Here is a 19,744-nt window from a genome sequence, read left to right on the forward strand (position 1 = left end):
ACAAACCCGACCCATTGACGGCCCTAGTTCAACCAATCCTTTGCAAGAATGTTCTTGTAGACACCATGCTTTATTTTATTGGCTGTAAGGACTAGCAGTAGTTGACAGGATTGGTTGAATAAGTGATAGGAGTCATCACCCCGATTATATGTTTCCTTTCTCAACTATCCCACAACATAACATCATGGTGGTTGAACATGCACCCTTATATAATTAGGATCATGCCAACTTTCAGAGCTTACACAAACATCAGAATTCGTCTGAGAGAAAATTACCTTATATTATGAAACTTATGTGCTACTGTACACAATCTACCAAGCTTGTTGGTCATGCTATTGAGGACATTCTCTTGAGAAGCAAGCGAAACAAATAAATTTAAAAACAAAAACAAAAACATACACACACAATCAAAATCAACCACATACCACCAATCTCCTACAAATCAAAACTACACAACTTGAGGGATCCTTCCACTGTGAACAAAGGTGAATTATAAAGTTCATCAATAATCATGATATTGATGAAGATGGTGATGGTAAAAGAACATCAGGTTCCTCTAGCCAGCATCTGATGGTAATTCTCTATCGATTCCATGCGTTGGATCTGAAGCTGCTTTCTGAACCTCTTGATGAAGGCCTCAGCACACTCATCTATGTCTTCTTCAGGGCACCCCACCCTCCTGGCCTGCACATGGACCGGCCTCTCACCTCTATCAGCTGCAGTCCTCTGCTGCTTGGGCTCTACCTGCTGGCCCTGTCTAGCATGGGCCATGGGAGGACTGGACTCAAGCTGGGGCTGTGGGAAGAGAAGGGAAGAGATGGGGATATCTCTCATAATGGTCCTGCTTGTGTTGTGTCACCACAAAGAACTAGAACTGATTTTTCTTCTTGATGTGGAACTGGGTTTTTCAAGGCCATTTTATAGAGAGAGGAACATGGATTAGTAAGGAAGATCTAGAGGGGTCTTTATTTAATTATTTATTTACTTGATCTAACTCTAAAACGTAGGGATATGTCAAAGACTTGTTCAAAGGTCTAATGTAATGCCGGCTTTGGTTGACTTCCACGGTTGATTGTAGCGTGGGATGTACGTGTGATCCAGGTGCCCTGAAATCATAGTGATGAACCTTTAAAATGGTAAAATAACGGAAGACAAAGTCTCGTGAAGAATGATGTTGAAACAGATCTGAATCGGTCGATTCAGATCGAATCGGTCCTTTGTTGAAATGATACAGGGATTTATTCGGGAAAAAGATCAGGTGCAATCACATTGTACATTTTAAATGTTCTGCTGCACCCAAAGAACCACCATATGCTATTTTGCCCCCACAGCTGACAGGCTGTATGGAAAAGATGGGAGGGTGCTCTGCCGCAGCGGCACATCACAAATGTGCAATGTGATTTCACCTGATCCAGCCTCGTCTATTAGGCCCTGCCTAAATGTCAGCTGATTTTTGACTGAATCGGCAGAATCAGGCTGATTCCCCACCCCGAATCTATTCGCTTAGATCTTTTTAAAAAATACATTGATAAAGTATAAAATTGAACAAAAAACCAACCCTACTGATTTGTTTTTTTGAAAGGCAAGCTGGGGTTAGGCAGACCCCTACCAGTTATACAACTATGCCATTGGGTTTTGAACCTGCAACGTCCCAACACAAGGTCACGTGTGCACTAGCTGCTCCTACCAGACAAGCGGAGCTCTCAGCTGGTCTCCTGATTTATCGTTTTTTTTTTTTTTGGGAAAAACCAATTCACTTGGTGGACAGGTTTTAAAAACATTGCTTGTTGAGAAACTGCAAATTTTCATGCTACTTGCACTTTTATTGGCAAAATATCAACAAGAATAGATACATCAAGAGAATAAAAATTATATTTGTGCAATATATATATAAAAACAAAAATATCAAGATATAATTGTGATACATATATGTTAGCAAAGATACCGTTTTATTTGAATAATATTGAGATATTATTTTGGTGTTTGAAACGCTACCTTTTGTCGTGTTTGACACGGCAGACAAATCCCACCGCTGGGACAAAGCGGCACCAGCGGCGGGCATCCTGTGTTTCATACACACGGGACAAATGCAGGGGCACGAAACAAACCGCATCCCGTGTGACCTGTTATAACGCATCAGCACGGGACGTGCGGATCCTAATCTCACCCAGCGTTTACAGCTACAAACCCACCCCTCTGTGGGTCCCACTACAGTACAGTGGGGGTGGGTTTTGTGGTTGTAAACGCTGGGTGATATTAGCGTTTTACACAGGATCCGCTCTCATTGCCGGTTCCCTGGCCATGGGTGGGTTCTGGACAAACGTCTTTCGTTCTGTCCCAGGCAGCATTTGTCCAGCCAATCAAACATAACCAATATGTCGCCTTTTATTACAATATTTTTAAAAATACTGCCGATATTTATCGCACTGCTTGAGACACGCAAGGTAGGCGCAGACTGGAAATTGAGTGTTGAATGTGTGGATGGCCCCACAAAAACAAAGTAGAAATCATGGTCAGTTTTCAAAGCAAGACCATCCCACATCAAAGTCCACAACGTTCCTTGATCCCGTGTCAACTCACAACTTGGAACGCAAAAGGGTCCCACCATGAATAGTGGGCTCATCTTTGTTGGATATATATGATCAGCACCATGGTGACAAATATTAAGGATATTTTGAAATTATCATGAAAAAAAGCCATAATTTTGTCCCAGTTTAAACTGCCAAAGATATTACCGTTTTAATCTCGCAAGTGAGGAAAATATCGTGACCCAAAAACGCAGAGGTAGTCATAAGCAAGTTTTTTTGTGAAGAAGTCTCTCATAAGGAGACGTCATTTTCAAAGTCAAGCTAAGGAAGCTGATTAAGTAACCGAACAACAGTGAAAAATGCCTCAATCCAAAATTTTGTAGGTGAAATATGCATGGAGAATCATTGCGGGACCAAGTTCAACAATGCTGCGATAATTTCTCAAATATGATGTAATGGGTCCCACCGTCTCTCAAATATTTTTGAAATTCTTGGCTCATGAATTCACTGCTGCCATCACACCCAAAAATTTTAATAGAACCTTTGAATCAATTTGATATCAACTTATGAAATTCATAAAACCGATTAACAAAATCCGACTTAAGCTTAAATGGGTATAACCAAACATATTTAGAAAACCATGATGACATAATATTGAAAACCATGATGAGAAGCTTCAGGAGTTGGTCCCCAAATATCACAATGTATTTTTTTGAATAGTTTCGCTATAAGTTGTTTGAGAACTATTAAAAGGAAGTCGGCTTGATTTTGTCATACGATAACTGTTATAAAGATTTTTATTTTTGCTACCAGGAAAACAAATTAGATTTTTATTGTGCAAAAAATCAACTAACTCCTTGCTAGGATGACTTAACTCACGATACCAATCTATCATGATGACTGGTTTTCTGTTTGCGAGAAACCCCAGCCTTGTGATGAAAGCCAATTTTGAAAATCCTCCTCTTTTATTATTTTGGTTTGTTTCCTGACGTTACTTATAAAAGTCATATCAGATGCTCTTGCTCAGTTGTCTGAAGTGCCATGAAGGTCTTGTTAGATTGGAGCCAAGAGACCAGTTTCTTATACGTGGGAACTGGTGGTTTCATTATGGTAATGAAGAATGCTTCATAACCTTGGCCAAGACTATTCAAAAGCGAGAATACTTTGGTCCTGTCGTCCATAGGTTTACCGATTGTTGCAAGTTCATCAGAAGTGTTCTTGAAGGCAACAATGTATTCATAAAGAGAAAGATTATCTTTACGAAAGGTCTAGAGCTTCTGAAAAAGATAATACTCGCGCTCTTGTGAATCAAGGGTGAATGCGTATTCAAGGGTCAACCAAACTTGGGCAGTTGTGTAACGTCCCAAAATTTCTAACTTATAAAAATTAGGAAAAAAATTTAATTTATTTTTTATGGATCTCTTTTTCAGAGTCAACTTAGTAAAATAGTGAAAAATTGTTCGAAAGAACTAAGTTAGCAAACCCTGGGTAGGTTACAAGCAAAGAACTAAGTTACAGTGAAAATTTGTTCGAATAGGCTTAGCAATCAAGAATGTCTAAGAATATTTGAGGCACCATTCCTCACTGCAGGACAGTGTAAGAATTTTTAAGAGACATTGAGGCTCAGTTTGTCCGTTCTAATGCGGTTTGGGGCAGTACCCTGATGTCCAAGTTGGTGTCTATGAAATATTCTTGTGATATTCACATCCGACAAAACATTTTGAAAATGGAAAATATTGTATCTGAGTTAAATGACATGAAGCTCACCATTTCGGATTCCTTCTTAATATATTTAATTTTGACCTTATTGCCTATTGAATATGAATCATTCAAAATCTCTTACAACACAAATAATGATGAATGATCTTTCAATAACCTTTTATCTAAGTGTGTTGAAGATGAAGAGATATTGAAGGGTGTGCAGGTGCAAAGTGCACATATGGCTTCTCATCAGGCAAAAAATAGGCTTGAAAAAAAAGGTTCCTTAAAAAAAAAGCAAGAAGAAAGCCGCTACGAAGAGTTTTAACTATCAGGAAAAAGTCAAATCCTAGGGTAACACTTCTTCTATAAAGTACTTCTTTCCTAAGGAAAAAATATAAAAATGTGGAGTGCATAAACTACAAAATGACTCAAGAATAAAGGTAATAAGTCATTTGTTTCTCATGAATGTAATTTAATTCATGTTTTAAGAATAACAGTTTTTTTATGTTTGCGGGTTGTTTACCCTATGTTACATGGGTGAGAAATATTTTGTTACATTTATATACGACTACTTGTGGTATATGTATCTTTACTTATTGTTTAAAAAATCTAAAGTCTTTTAGGTTTTTAAAGACTTCAATAGATAAGTGGAGAAACATACCGGTAAAGCTATAAAAGTAGTCAAGTCTAATAGAGATGGAAAATACTATGGGCATTTCACTAGGATAGAATAAAAGAAAAGGTCATTAGCGTGATTTCTAAAGATGAAAGACTTTGTGCCTCAATATGCCGTGCCTGATACTCCTTATCAAAATTGTATAGTTAAAAGAAGAAATCGTACACTTAAGAAAATAGTTTGATCAATTTTAAATCACTCAACCCTTCTCTTGACCTTCTAGGGTGAATCTCTTAGGATAACAATACACATATTGAGCAAGGTTCCTACGACAGTTATCCAAAAGACCTCTTATAAGTTATGGACAAGTAGAAAGTCTTGTCATATATGTACATATAAGGATGTCTAGCTAATGCTAAATTATATAATTCATATATAAAAATCCTTTGATACTAATTCATACATCTGATTGACTTTATGACAAAGAACTAAGTGTGGAATCTAGTACCTCAACTTGATGGAGGCAGACTTGTTGGTTATAAGTGAGTCTTTAAGACCAAAACAAACTCTAATGGATGGGTAAAGAGGAACAAGGCTAGGCTTATTGTAAAGGGTTTCAATTAAATAGAGGGCATTGATTATAATAAAACTTTTTTTCTATTTGAAATAAGGAATTATTGAGAATAATCATAGCCCTCGTAGCTCATTTTGATTTAGAGCTACATCAAATAGATGTGAAAATAATTTTTTAAATAAAGATTTGGAAGACGAGATATATATGCAACAACCTCTTGGTTTTAATGTAGATGATTCAAATAATTTAGTTTATAAATTAAAGAAATTAATTTATGAACTTAAACAAGTCTCTCGTCAAAAGTATAAAAAGTTTAATCAGGTGATTTTAAACTTTAAATTCACTAAAAATATTGTTGATCAGTGTATATACCTTAAGGCTAGTGAAAGTATGTTCATAATTTTGGTTTTATATGTCAATGACATTCTTCTTGCAACTAACGATTTTAGTATGACATATGGGACAAACATTTTTCTTTTCTCTCATTTTGATATTAAGGACATAGGTGAGGCCACTTATATCCTTGAAATTGATATATATCGTGATAGGACTAAAAATGTCCTTAGTCTCTCTTAGAAATCCTATATCCTTAAGGTTCTTAAAAGTTATGTGATGAAGAATTGTTCTCTTAAATTGACACCTATAGTAAAAGAAAATAAATTGAGCTTAAAATATTATCTTCATGATGATAATGAAAAGGCTCAAATGGCAAGCATCTTGTATGCTTCGGTGGTTGAGTTTATAATATGCACAGACCTGCACAAGACCAAACATCACATTTGCTATTGAGATGCTTGGTGGTTATCAGTCTAATCTAGGTACTACACACTAAAAAGTTGTGAAGAAGGTCATGTGTTATTTATAAGAAATGAAGAACTATATGTTGACTTACAGAAAAGTTGACCACTAAGAGGATGATGGATATTAGGAGGATGTCTCAACAGTAGAAAGTCTAAAACTGGATACGTCTTCCTATTAGTCAGTGGTGTTGTCTAATGGAAAAGTGAGAAGTAGTCTACAGCTGCAGATCACACCATAGATGCAGAATTTATTGCTTTATACAAGACTTTGTCTTAGGCTATATGGATCAAAAACTTTAGTTTGAGTCTTGGTATTATGGAATCTATTAAAAGTTCACTAAAGATCTTTTGTGATAATGAAGCTGATGTGTCTTTCTCTAATAACAACAAGAGCTTTATTTCATGCAGACATAGAGTTAAAGTACTTTGTTATTATAGAAAGAATGAAGAATCATTTAGTATGTGTTGAAAACATCAACACAAAGGTAATGACTGTGGATCCTCTTACTAAAGAGCTAGCACCAAGATTGTATTTCCAACATATAATAAGGATAGATTTATTTGATTTCTTTTAATGTATGATAATACATTATGGTTTATGATATCACATTTATGAAACAATTGATTCTCTATGATTTTGTGTATTGTTGATTTTGTGTAAAATGTCTCTCATTTTAAAAGAAGAGAATAACATAATAACAATATTAAAAAAGATCAAAAGAATGGGTTAGAGACCAACATATTCATAAAGATATTATCAATATGCTAAACACTTAAAATGAATGATTATAGTATATTGGAAGGTGGCATCTCATAAAGTGATATTCATCTCCATGACTTGTATGATTCATTCTTGTGATTCAGTATAGCATGTGAACCTACATAGAAATTTAATTGAGATAACAATAAAACCTTAATAAAGTATTTTGATGTCAATGGGTCAAGTGAGAGAATGTTGGACAATGGATCGGGTCCAACCTATTGTGACCCAATTTGACACTAGTATATCGAGGAAAATATAGAGTTTCTATTGTGGTGGGAGAGGTGGCAATTCGGTTACCATTTTAAATTGCATGGTAGTTATGGTAACCTCCCACATCTACTACTATTTAGAAACCACAAACGTTTGATGAGAACATGCGATATTGGTTTCTCACTCGCTCTGGGGTTTAAGGGTCTTGCTCTTCTCTTGACTTCAAGGCCTCGGCTCATCGATGACGTCGATTGGTTGAGGAGAAGGTCGACAACCCACATCCACCAAGGCTTCCTTGTGATCGATAATGGCCGCTTTTAGTAAGTGGTGCTCTTCTTTTTTTCGCCAATAACTCCGACCAAATTGATCAGTAAAGTGGTCGAAGTAGAGTTGGTAAATAGTTTCAAACCAGAACTGGGAAGTTATAAAATCTAAAAGTACCTGGTTAAGATAAATGACAATGTCATAGGTAAATATAGAATCAATTCAATTCTAACCAGTTTTGGATGTAGCAAGCAAGGATGCACAACGAACCGAGTTGGCTTGGTCTCAACTCGGTTAAGCTAGCTTGGCTCGAAGCTCGTTTGTGCTTTAAATTAGCCAAGCATGCACATGGTTCTAAGGCTCGAGTGAGATGAACTTGATCAGCCTAATGAACTCAATAAAGCTCAGTAGGCTCAATAAGGCTCAGATACAAGTATAATATATTTGCAATTCTATTCAACAAGTTATTGTTAGTATAATGGGTAGGGTGTTGGTTTTCTATAATATAGAGTATTTTTAGTATGTATATATTATTTTCGGTGTTAATGACTAAAATGTATGATTTGGCTTAGTGGTGGCTCAAAACCCACCTTCAACAATATTTTTAAAAAAATGAATTTTTTAATGCCTTGAAGTTCGGCTCGAGCTCGGAACCCAGACGAGTCTGGATAAAGCCATTCAAGCTCGAGCCGAGCTTGGACAGATATATTTTGCACCGAGCTGAGTTCAAACAACCCAGGCTCGAATTCGGCTAGTGTGCATCCCTAGTAGCAAGGCCCTATTTGGAAACTGCCTCTTGGGAGTGAAATAGTGAATTCCATAATGGTCATGAATTTAGCAAATCCTTAGTTGTTTGGGAACAATCTTTAGAATCCACTAGAAATTCCCCACTTCTAGGGCCGTTGTTTGGGATGCAGTTTTTACCTTCATAAATGAACTGAAAATGTCACCAGAAAGTGGCCTGTGTGTCCATCAAAAGTGACATTGGTGTAGTATTTGGTATTTACCACCTCACCCTTGTGGTAGCTGAAATGAGGAATTGGAACTGATAAATGTCCTGGTGGTAGCTTAAATGAGAAATCGAAACTGACAAATGTCATGTTAATTCTTATTTTTTCCCTTTTTTCGGCTTTCAAATAGTTTTGAAAGTGGGGATTCCACACTTACCACTCTAGTGACCTCTGGTTGTCACTTTCCAAACAGAGATCAAATGTGGTTCTGAATCGAGGCTGTGTTGAGATGACGAAAATATATATGGACTTATGTTTATCGAGGCTTGTGTAAAAATATAAATGCATTAAGATGTCTTTTTCATGTCCATTCCTATGAAATGTACCCTCTTTCATAGGATAAAGGGGCTTTTTCAGGGTAAAACAAACATCTTCATTGGAGTTATGTGGTGCGGCCGACATAGTAAATGCAAAAAAATAAATTTCCTGTCAAAATGAGTTCACACCTCCTCTCCTATGGGAAAGTACTTTCCCTCTTGTGCATCCTTTTCAAGAAAAAAAAAATGGTTTCCCTTGGGTGGGTGTAACATACGCCTCAGAAGGGGCTCCTTTTCTCACAGTGAAACAAAGATCTTTTAAGAGAAATGGTCAAGCATAAATGACTCTCTTTGACCATTCACTTCATACGAAAGTGGGATCATAACTTACCCCCTTGGAAAGAGCTTTCCCACCAAATGTTCTCACATTGGGCAATTTCGGTTAAATGCATAGGCTACTTTTTGAATGTGAGCTAGCTTCATTAGTTTGTGTACTCCCTCGTTCGAAATGAATCATAGGCTCTAATAAATGTAGAAAGGTTGTTTTTTTCACGTGGGGTGCACTCACCTTATTGCAAAGGGTACGTTTGGAAGCAAGAAAAATTCTCAGGAACAAAAAAATTGTCCATGAAAATTTTGACATAACTTTTTTAAATGATTTTTTTTTTGCTTGTTTGTGCTGCATGAGAAAAACAGAGTGAAATAATATGAAAGATACCTAAAAATAGTGGTGGGTGGGAGGAAGGCCAAGATAGAGGAAACTCTTCTTATGGCAAGCCCATGGAATAAGATGTGTTATGGGTGAATGATTGCCCCCAATGCAAAAAGAAATTTTGATAGAAAAAATTCCTCCACCCTTTAGGTGAAGAAATTTTTCCTATCAAAGATCAGACTTTTTAAACAAAAAAAAATCCTTTCAAAAATTTTCTCCCATTTGTACCGGTTGAAAAAGTTGTTATTTCTTCTTTCCTACTTGCATTTTTTCAAATGTTTGTCCTAATATAATGTGAAACACACAAATCCCGCTTTGAAACGAACACCCCTAGCCCTAAGGTGTAAAACTGTAAACTATGAACTGACATACCACGTGGGAAAAGTGTGTGGCTCTCCTTGTTTTAAAAAATCAAATTACAATATCTATAATTGGTTTTTAGAAGAAAATCAGTAATGGCAATTGAGATTACAAAATTTGCAATTGCGTTTTCAAATTTTTTTTTTTTTTGAGAAAGGTTGAGAAAAATGATTGAAAACAAATTCTAGTAAAGGAACCCCATACTGCCGCTCTATGCTTGTTGCAGGTTTGATTAAGGGGGGAATCAAAGTGGCGAAGTTTGGGGTCTCTGAACATCCGACTCCCCCTTGGGACCTGTTTGGAATCTCAGCGTTGGGATGGGCGTTTATGCATTTGGTGTTCCCGAGGCAAAATCTTGGTCAAACGCCCGTTTGAAATCTCGGCACTAGGATAAGGGTTTGTGCATTTGGGATAGAAAGTGATGCCCTTTCTCCTTTGTATTTACACTAAAGGATGGATTTGGAAGCTGGCAAAGCAGTTGCCACTTCCTCAAATGCATAAATTTCATAAACGCCCATCCCAGATACCTATCCCAAACAGGCCCTTAATGAACTGGACGACGCCGCGGAAGCTGGTTAAGAATAAGTCCATGCTGCTGCTCAACCCTACCCTACGCCTACAGGCAAATTTTTCATAGGCAAAATTTTCTTTTTGTAGGAGATTTTTTCATGCTTCCAAACATTCCTTAAGAAAGTCTACTTTGACTATGAAAGTGTGATAAATTGGTCCAAGTTATTCATGCACTCTACGCCAAATAAAGCTCTATAATTTCATTCCAAATCCTTTGAATATAGAAAAAAGTCCACTTAACGACCACTTTAAAGCTTAATTAAACTTTTATTGTTGCTTAATGTTGACTGAAAATAGTACTCAAAACCAGGTCACAAAAGACAGACCAATTTCTCCATACAAAAGCTGATGCAGCTTCCATCTAAAAAGTTGATGCTAGTGACCAATGTGATTGAAACGAGAGAAAGGTAAGAAAAAATTATCCTAACCGAGTATAAAATTCTAGTTGCCCACAAGGTCTCCGCTCATCTGGTAGAGGTGACTTGTGAATGTCACTAATTCAACAGGACATCTGATATTCGAAACCCATGGAAGGTGCTCCTCCGCAAGGTCAAAACTAGGTTTACTCTATGGGGAACAGGAAGAACCTTAATGGTTTCACCAACCAGAGGCCTGCCAATGTGTGATCAGTGATGGAGGGGTCTTTTCTTGGCCTAGCTTAAAAAAAAACAAAACTATAGGATCCAGTTATGGGTCAGTTTTGTCAGGTGGAAGGTCTGACTTGAGTCTACCAAAATCTGCTTGCATTGACTAACTAAGCCCCCATCTGCCTATAAGGGCGGTAGGCTCAAGGATTCAAACTAAAGGGCATCAAGAGTTTGATAGTGGGGTACACAATGCTAGTGTTAGGCCAAAGCACTTGGGTGGATCATACATATATATATATATATATATCAAATCTTCTCAAAATTTTGAAGCTTCAATTTGTACGTGCAGAATGCACTCTTGAAATGTGCACTATTTGCTATATTGCTTGATGGTAAAGACATGGTTACTAGAAGCTTCTTAAAATCTTGAAAGCTCTTTTCTAAACAAGCTTGCTCCATAAGTGCAAAACTGCAGACGCTGTCACACTTCTCTGAAGCTTTCTAAAAATCTCAAAATACGAAAACGCGGTTTCTTGATATTGTATTCTACAATAGAATTTACAGACATAATAACATTTTTGGTAAAAATACTTAAAATTCGTTTTTAAGTACTGGACATAGGATTTAACAATACTTTATGCTAATTCTCTACTAGTTTTTATTCTTCTTGCTTCCCGCTACTCTTCCTAATGTTTCACACTTCACACATCTAAGCAGTTCTTAAATACTTGCGTCCCACTTCTCACTTCTTGCATCACTTCCTCCATCCACTTCCTACTCTGGTATAGGGATGAGAGTAGGGAGGAAACAGGGATCCGTGGGAACACGCCCGATTGGGGCAGGGAGAGGACATGAAACCGAGAATGAAGATAAAAATCAAAACCCGTCTAGGGATGGAGGTGAAAATCAAAATCTGTTCGGGGATGGACTTACTCTTGCCCCCGCCCCATCCCAACCTGCTCCATCCCAGATTCCCGTTAATGAAATTACTAATGTAACCTTATTATATTATAAAATAACATTTAAACCCTATATATAAAACCTTAATTTCCTACTTTCTAACCTTAAATGAGTCACTTTTCTCTCCTATCTCCTTTCTCTCATTCCTCCTAAAGAAGTACTATTTAAATAATGTACCAGAGAAAAACGAGGATCCATCCGAACCCACCCCATTTGTGGCGGAAATGGAGGACATGAAACAGAAAATAGATTGGGAATGTAATATCGTGTGTTTTCTATAGTATTAAATTTTGAGACTTTATAAAATTTGGCTAATGGTTTCATAAAGTCGATAGAAATCCTCGATTTTAGATGGAGTCAGCAGAGTTTGGGCTTGGCTCAAGATCCATTGACAAGACTTAAACGAAATTTGGATTAAATTCAGGCAAACTTCAGAGGTGAAATTTAGGTAATATATCATTAAATGCGTCTCAAAATTCTGAAAACATTGATATTTTGTTTTTCTGAATTTGGGCTACAATTGGCCCAAAAATCATATTTTTTCAAAAATGACCTGCCTCACTATGACCTGTTCTGGATTGAATCGAATCATATTCAAACCATTTGACCCAAGTTAATATGGATTTAGATCCAATTTAAAACCCATATTAATTAAGATCTGGTCAAGTTTGAGATCCATATAGATATTGATTATGGATCTTGGATCCAGATCTAGATTCAAAATCCAATTCTAACCAATTTAAAGTTTTAAATTCAACATAAAGGTTAAATTAAGTTAAAATCCATGTTAAGAAGACTCTTAGAGAGGTGAGATACCCTCTGCAACTTTTTTTTAATTTTATTATTTAATAAATAATTATTATTAATTATTAAAAATTAATTAATTTCAAAAAAATATTTTTTGTATGGCTGAGTTCTAAAATTGTGAAACTCTACTTAATATGTAGGGGTTCTAGAAGAGCCCAAATAGGGTTAAAGTAAAATAGTAAAACAAAATAAAGTATCAAATAGATAAAAAAAATTAGTTAAAAAAGAAAGAGGATGTTAGAGATAGAGTTCTACATTAGAAGAACTCTATCTCATAGCCAAATGGGTGAGAAACTCAAGAAGGGATGTCACCCTCTCTATAGAAAACCAATTTTTTTTTTTATAAAAGGGTCTAAACTCGCCTCTTTCTTTTTCTAGATTTCATTTTCTAGAGAGAGAGGGAGAGAGAAAATAAGGAGAAAAAAAAAGAGGAAAAAGAAAGGAAAGAAGAAAAAGTAGGAAGAAGAGGGATCTCCTTCCGTTTTGATCATTCGACGTATATTTTTGATCTTTTTTCATCTCCAACCAAAGGTTCCTCTTTTGACTCAAATGAGGAGAAATAGCTTAAATCAGATTTATGTGGGGATTCTAGATGAAAATTATTAAATCTGATTTTTTCTAGGCATGTTCAATCACATGTCTTGATGCACGAGGGTATGAACCTTGGTTTTTGATGTATACATGGCTTGTTTTCTGTTTATTCATGTTCAACCTGTTGATTTTATAACAATAGCAAGATTAATAAATATATATATATATGTGTGTGTGTGCGTGTGAAATCAGTTAGGGCTATGTTTAACCCATCGAAGTACTGGTTTGAAATCAGATTTGACCCAACCCAGGCATGCAGCAGGTTAAACATATATATATATATATATATATATATATATATATATATATATATATATATATATATATATATATATATATATATATGTGTGTGTGTGTGTGTGTGTGTGTGTGAAATCAGTGTGCTGGTTTGAAATCAGATTTGACCCAACCCAGGCCTGCAGCATGCAGCAGGTTCAACACACACACACACACACACACACACACACACACACACACATATATATATATATATATATATATATATATATATATATATATATGAAGCCTGGTTTTGTATCAAAACTTATCCAAAACCAAACCTATTGTAAAACTGATTTATTTTATATTTTTTATAACACTAAAAATTGATTGGCTGTATCACAAAGTGGTGCTGATTTTCAGCCATAGTGGGCAGCAATATGAAGTTAGTTTTTAGCATTGGTTATGTTTGCAAACCATCATCAAACAATGTTTATATATGTGCAGAAATATATGATTGTTTTTTAAACTAACTATGTTTGTAAACTGTCATGAAACAATGTTTATATATGTGCAGAAATATGACTATTTTTTTAAATAATTATGTTTGTAAACTGTCATTAAAAGTGTTTATATATGTAGAAATATATGACTGTTTCTTAAAATAACTATATTTGCAAACTGTCATTAAAAGTGTTTATATATGTGCAGAAATATATGATTGTTTTTAAAACTATGTTTGTAAACTGTCATGAAACAATGTTTATATATGTGCAAAAATATAACTGTTTCTGAAAATAACTATGTTTGCAAACTGCCTATATATATTGATACTCAAAACTGAGTTTGTGAAATCATATATGAATTTACCATTTCACTTACTTGTGTAAGGTTTGCACAGAACTCTTACATAGGAAATCAGTTGGTTGTTGACAATAGAAACATGACAAAAAAAATCTGGTTATGCCCGATAAGTGTTGATTTCATTAAAACTTTTGTTTTATGGCATGAATATATTACATTGACCCCAGTGAGAGTTATGAACAGGTTGTTTATGTCCGGTTTCGTTTATGTTATATGGTTATCATTATGTGGGTTGATGCTGCCACATGGTTTGTCATTGAAGCAGCTTTGAGATCATGAATTCCAAATTATGTTATAATTATGTTAGAATATTTTTGTTATGCTGCCACGATTATGTTAAAATTTAATATGCCCTCAATGCTGCCAACTGACTTGTTAAGTATGTGGTTTTTGAGCCTATGTGGGCTGCTGTAGGGTAGGATAGTGATTGTCTACAGTACGTATAGTTGCATTTTCTGCATGAAAAATATGTTACCAACAACATACTAATGCCCAAGGACATCATGATGCCCTATGCATGTGTTGCGGCCTAGTGATGACCCGGTGGTTATATTATGCTTCCCGAACAATGTAGTTATTTCTATACTTATTTTGTATAAATGACAGAGCATTGATTCGATATATTATGCATTGTATTATCATGTTTACAAATGCTTATGTCATACACATGGAAAATTATGAAATTTATGGTATGCATGGATATGACCATGTGCATGTTTGAGAGTTTATGCATAAAATGGATCATGAAAATGTATGTAAGCATTTGATTATATGCATATGTGAATTATTTTTATATGTACATTCTTATTGTGTGTGAATGAATGTGCATTGTGGACATGTTTTAATAATTGTATATGTGCATGTTCACTGAGAAATTTGTTTAAGATGCATTAGTGGTCAGATGTGAACCACTCTAGGCCATGTGGGTCAGGAGTATGTATAGCTCCAAGATTAGTGTTATGCATTGCAAAATTCAGATTTGAAATTATTGGCCTTCTAAATTAATTATACTATTAAATTGTAATGGGCCAAGGTCTCATGTTGTGTTTTATATGTTGATTTGTAAAAAGATTTTTTTGTAAAGAATTTGACTTTTGATAAAAAGAGAAAAGAGAAAAATAGTGTAATTAATATTTTTTTTCTAGATGTCCCTTATACAGTGTGAAAATCCTGGATATCGATTTTGGGAAAACCGTGAGGATACTAAAACTCTGTGTGCGATTATGCTCTTGAACTCGATATGATGGTTTGCCTCTCAGCCATGGTTTTAAAAAGTTTTTAGCCACTTTGCCTTAGGGGTAATGTTGTAACACAACTGTAATTATTAGTATATCAAGAAATTGGCATCAGTGGCTATTGATTTATTTGGTGTCCCGACATTAGATGTTGATTTCTAATATTTTGATGAATGGTATTATTTCCTAATATTGGTCAAGAAATAAATGTGAAACACAGTTATAAAGTATAAATTATGTGTTAAGCTATAACTGGAAACCTATCTTGAACTTCGAGAATTTTCCATGCTTGTTTTGAGTATCTGCGAGTTTTAATAAAAAGTGAAACTACACTTGTGTGTATTTAATAGGGATATACATGCAAAAGAGAACTCTAATAATAACTTAATAATTTTTTCATGCATGTACATTGGAATAATGCATATTTACTTTTTTGTATTAGTTCATGCATTCTCATGTGTTTTATTTCATGTGAGATCTTGTTATTGCATGGTAATTGCTTTTAAGTGCTTAAATGATAATTGAATTATGAGATTGTTGTAGTTATGTTTTTCTGAAAACTTGCATGAATTTGATTTATACTTTTTCTTGCCTATTTAAATTTTTAGAGAAATTCATACAAAGAATCTTTAATTCTTACCCAGTACTTCTTATGTTTTTCACAGGATTTGAAGCTCAGTGATGAGGATTACTGCCATAGGGAGCCTATGAGACTGCATGACTTGCTTCTGTTATTTTGTACAGTGTGGCTAAGTGATTTTATACTTTATTTTAATTTTGTTCTGACTTTGATTTTTTATTAATAAAATTAATTGTTTTGATTTGTTGGTTCAATGTAAAGATCTGTTGTGGTTTGAAAGTTGTCAAGTCTATAAGGCCTCTGGTCTTTTGGTTTTGGTTTCTACAATTGTTTAAAAAAAATCGCTTTTCAATGGGGATGAGTTGAGGTCGTTACAAAGGATGTAGGTAAAAATCAAAACCCACCACATGGATGGTGGCCAAAATTTAGTGATGGGGCAGGGGTGGATAGCTTGTCTCCTGCACCCGCCCCAACCCACTACCATCCCTACTTTGATGACTATGGTAGATGGCGGTCTCAACATGTCAAGTTTGGTTCAGATCTAGGTTAAACCAAATCCAAGCTTGATTTGAGATGCTAGAATTGAGTTTGAATCCGAGCCCAATCAAACCCACCATAAGAGAAACCATACCCAGATCCTATTTATATTTTTTATCCTTTTTACAATGAAAATTTACGGACCTTGGTTAGAACTCAGGTCGAACCTAAGTCTGTTATGAAAGTTTACAAACCATACATGTCTCCATATATTAATCAGACCCTTTCGGTCTATCACCAAACCCCAACCCTATAGGGTTTGGTACAGGTCAGGTCCAGGTCAAATCCAACCATTGACACCCCAAATGGTAGAACACTTCTCACCTGTAGGATGTAGCACTTGTCTCTTGTCTGGTAAATTTAACCACTATGCCACAAGGACACACCATTTTGGCTGCAAGTCCTTGGAGACATGAATTAGACACTCTATGACACGTTAACATGATCCTGACAAGTATGGACATTATTTTAATATTTTAAATAGTTTTAAAAAAACTTAATTATATTTTCAATAAAATGCATTTTTATATATTACAATATAAAAAGGAGTCATTTATTGATTAAATTTAAAAAAAAATTTATGTTCCATTTTCTAAAAAGATGCACGAAGTTGTCACATATCGTGTGTGCATCTTTCTTCATAGTTTAACCCCATAAAATTGAAACATCATGAAAAGAAACACAACCACCAATTAAAACCAAAAAATTTCACACCACTATTGCGCAAGAACCTGCCTCAAAGCAATTCATTCTAATTTAGACACTGATAAGTGAAAGAGAAGTTAAAATCATAAAAGAAAATTAATTACAATTATGGTGAAAAGCTTTTCATCGGCGGCGACCTTAATGGACATGTAGGCATTAGTAGGGATGGATTTGAGAGTATCCATGGAGGCTATGGTATAGGAGAAATAAATGAAAGTGGAGAAAGGATTTTAGATTTTGGTTTGTCCTATGATATGATCTTAGCAAACACTTGGTTTAGGAAGAGGGAGTCTCACCTAGTAACATTTAAAAGTGGGGTTAATACGAGTCAGATAGGTTTTTTCCTACTTAGAAAAAGAGATAGGGGTTGTTGCATCGATTGTAAGGTTATATCGGGAGAAAGTGTAGCTACACAACATAGAGTCTTAGTTTTAGATCTTAGAATTAGACAATGTCGCAAAAGGGATAGACATAGGATAGATCCTATAATTAAGTGGTGGGCACTGAAAGGAGCTAAACAAAGAATGTTTGTAGAGCAGGTAGTTAAGGAAGTTGATTGGTGTCTCGAGGAGGATTCAAAATCAATGTGGAATAAGATAGCGGGTGGCATGAGAAAGGTGGCTAAGGAGATATTGGGTGAGTCTAAAGGCGGTGCACCGCTAGGTAAGGATACATCGTGGTGGAACAAGGATGTCAAATTAGCTATTAAGGTTAAAAAAGAGTGTTATAGAAATCTAAGTAAAAATCGTGATAATGAGAATTTGGAGAAATATATGATAGCAAAGAAGGAAGCAAAAAAAGTAGTTCGAAACGCGAGGGATAAGGTATATAAGGAGGTTTATGACAAGTTGGATACCAAAGAGGGCAAGAAGGATATTTATAGGCTTACAAAGATGAGAGATAGGAAATCGAGGGATCTGGGTATGATTAGATGTATCAAAGATGAAACACAAAGGGTTTTAATCAAAGATGAGGAGATTAAGGAGAGATGAAAAGATTATTTTGATAAGCTATTTAATGGAAGTCATGCTCAGGATCTTGAAGACTCAAAAGAAAGAAATTGCAGAGGCTTTGAAGAAAATGAAATCAAGAAGGGTAGTTGGCCCAGATGGTATACTTATCGAGGCTTGACAATGCTTGTGACAGAAAGGTTTAAAATGGTTGACAAATCTTTTTAAGAAGATTTGGCGGATAAATAAGATGCCTAATGAGTGGAGGAAGAGTACTTTGGTGCATCTATATAAGAATAAGGGTGATATACAAGATTGCACAAACTATCGTTGTATAAAACTCATGAGTCATACTATGAAACTTTGGGAGAGGGTGATTGAGTCTAGGTTGAGGAAGGTTGTCATGATATCGGAGAATCAATTTGGTTTTATGCCTGGAAGATCAACTATGGAAGTTATACATCTTCTTAGACAACTTATTGAGAGAAATAGAGAGAGGAACAAAGATTTGCATATGGTTTTTATTGATTTGGAGAAGGCATACGATAGAGTACCTAAGGACATTTTCTGATGGACAATGATGAAGGTGTTTCTCTTAAGTACATTAGTATAATTAAAGATATGTATGAAGGAGTAGTAACCAATGTTCGCACTTGTGGAGGGGTGACAACCAATTTTCCTATAACGGTTGGGTTACATCAAGGATCTGCTTTAAGCCCTTTCCTATTTGCTATAGTGATGGATGAGCTTACGAGATCAATTCAAGAAAATGTGCCGTGGTGTATGTTATTTGCTGATGATATTGTTTTGATTGATGAGTCTAGAGCTGGGGTTAATGCTAAGTTAGAATTATGAAGACAGACATTGGAAGCAAGAGGTTTTAAGTTGAGTAAGAGTAAGACAGAATACATGGAATGTCGATTTAGTAAGCAACGAAGTAGTGATGGGAGTGTAGTGAAGCTTGGTGAGCACAAAATACCGGTGGATGATTTTTTCAAATATTTGGGATCTATCATTCAAAAGTACGGAGAAATTGATGGAGATGTAAATCATAGGATAAAAGTTGGGTGGATGAAATAAAAGAGTGCAACTGGAGTGTTGTGCGATCGTAGAATGCCATTGCGGTTGAAGGAAAAGTTTTATAGGACGACTATTAAGCCCGCTTTATTATATAGTACGGAATGTTGGGCTGCCAAGAGACATCATATTCAAAAAATGAGTGTAGCTGAGATGCGTATGTTGAGATGGATGTGTGGAAATACAATAAAAGATAAGATTCGGAACGAGGAGATACGTAAGAAGGTAGGCGTTGCACCCATTGAAAATAAGATGAGAGAGAATCGT

This window comes from Nuphar pumila, chromosome 12 (genome assembly GCF_984573655.1).
Source record: "Nuphar pumila chromosome 12, dmNupPumi1.hap1.1, whole genome shotgun sequence".
Lineage (NCBI taxonomy): Eukaryota > Viridiplantae > Streptophyta > Magnoliopsida > Nymphaeales > Nymphaeaceae > Nuphar > Nuphar pumila.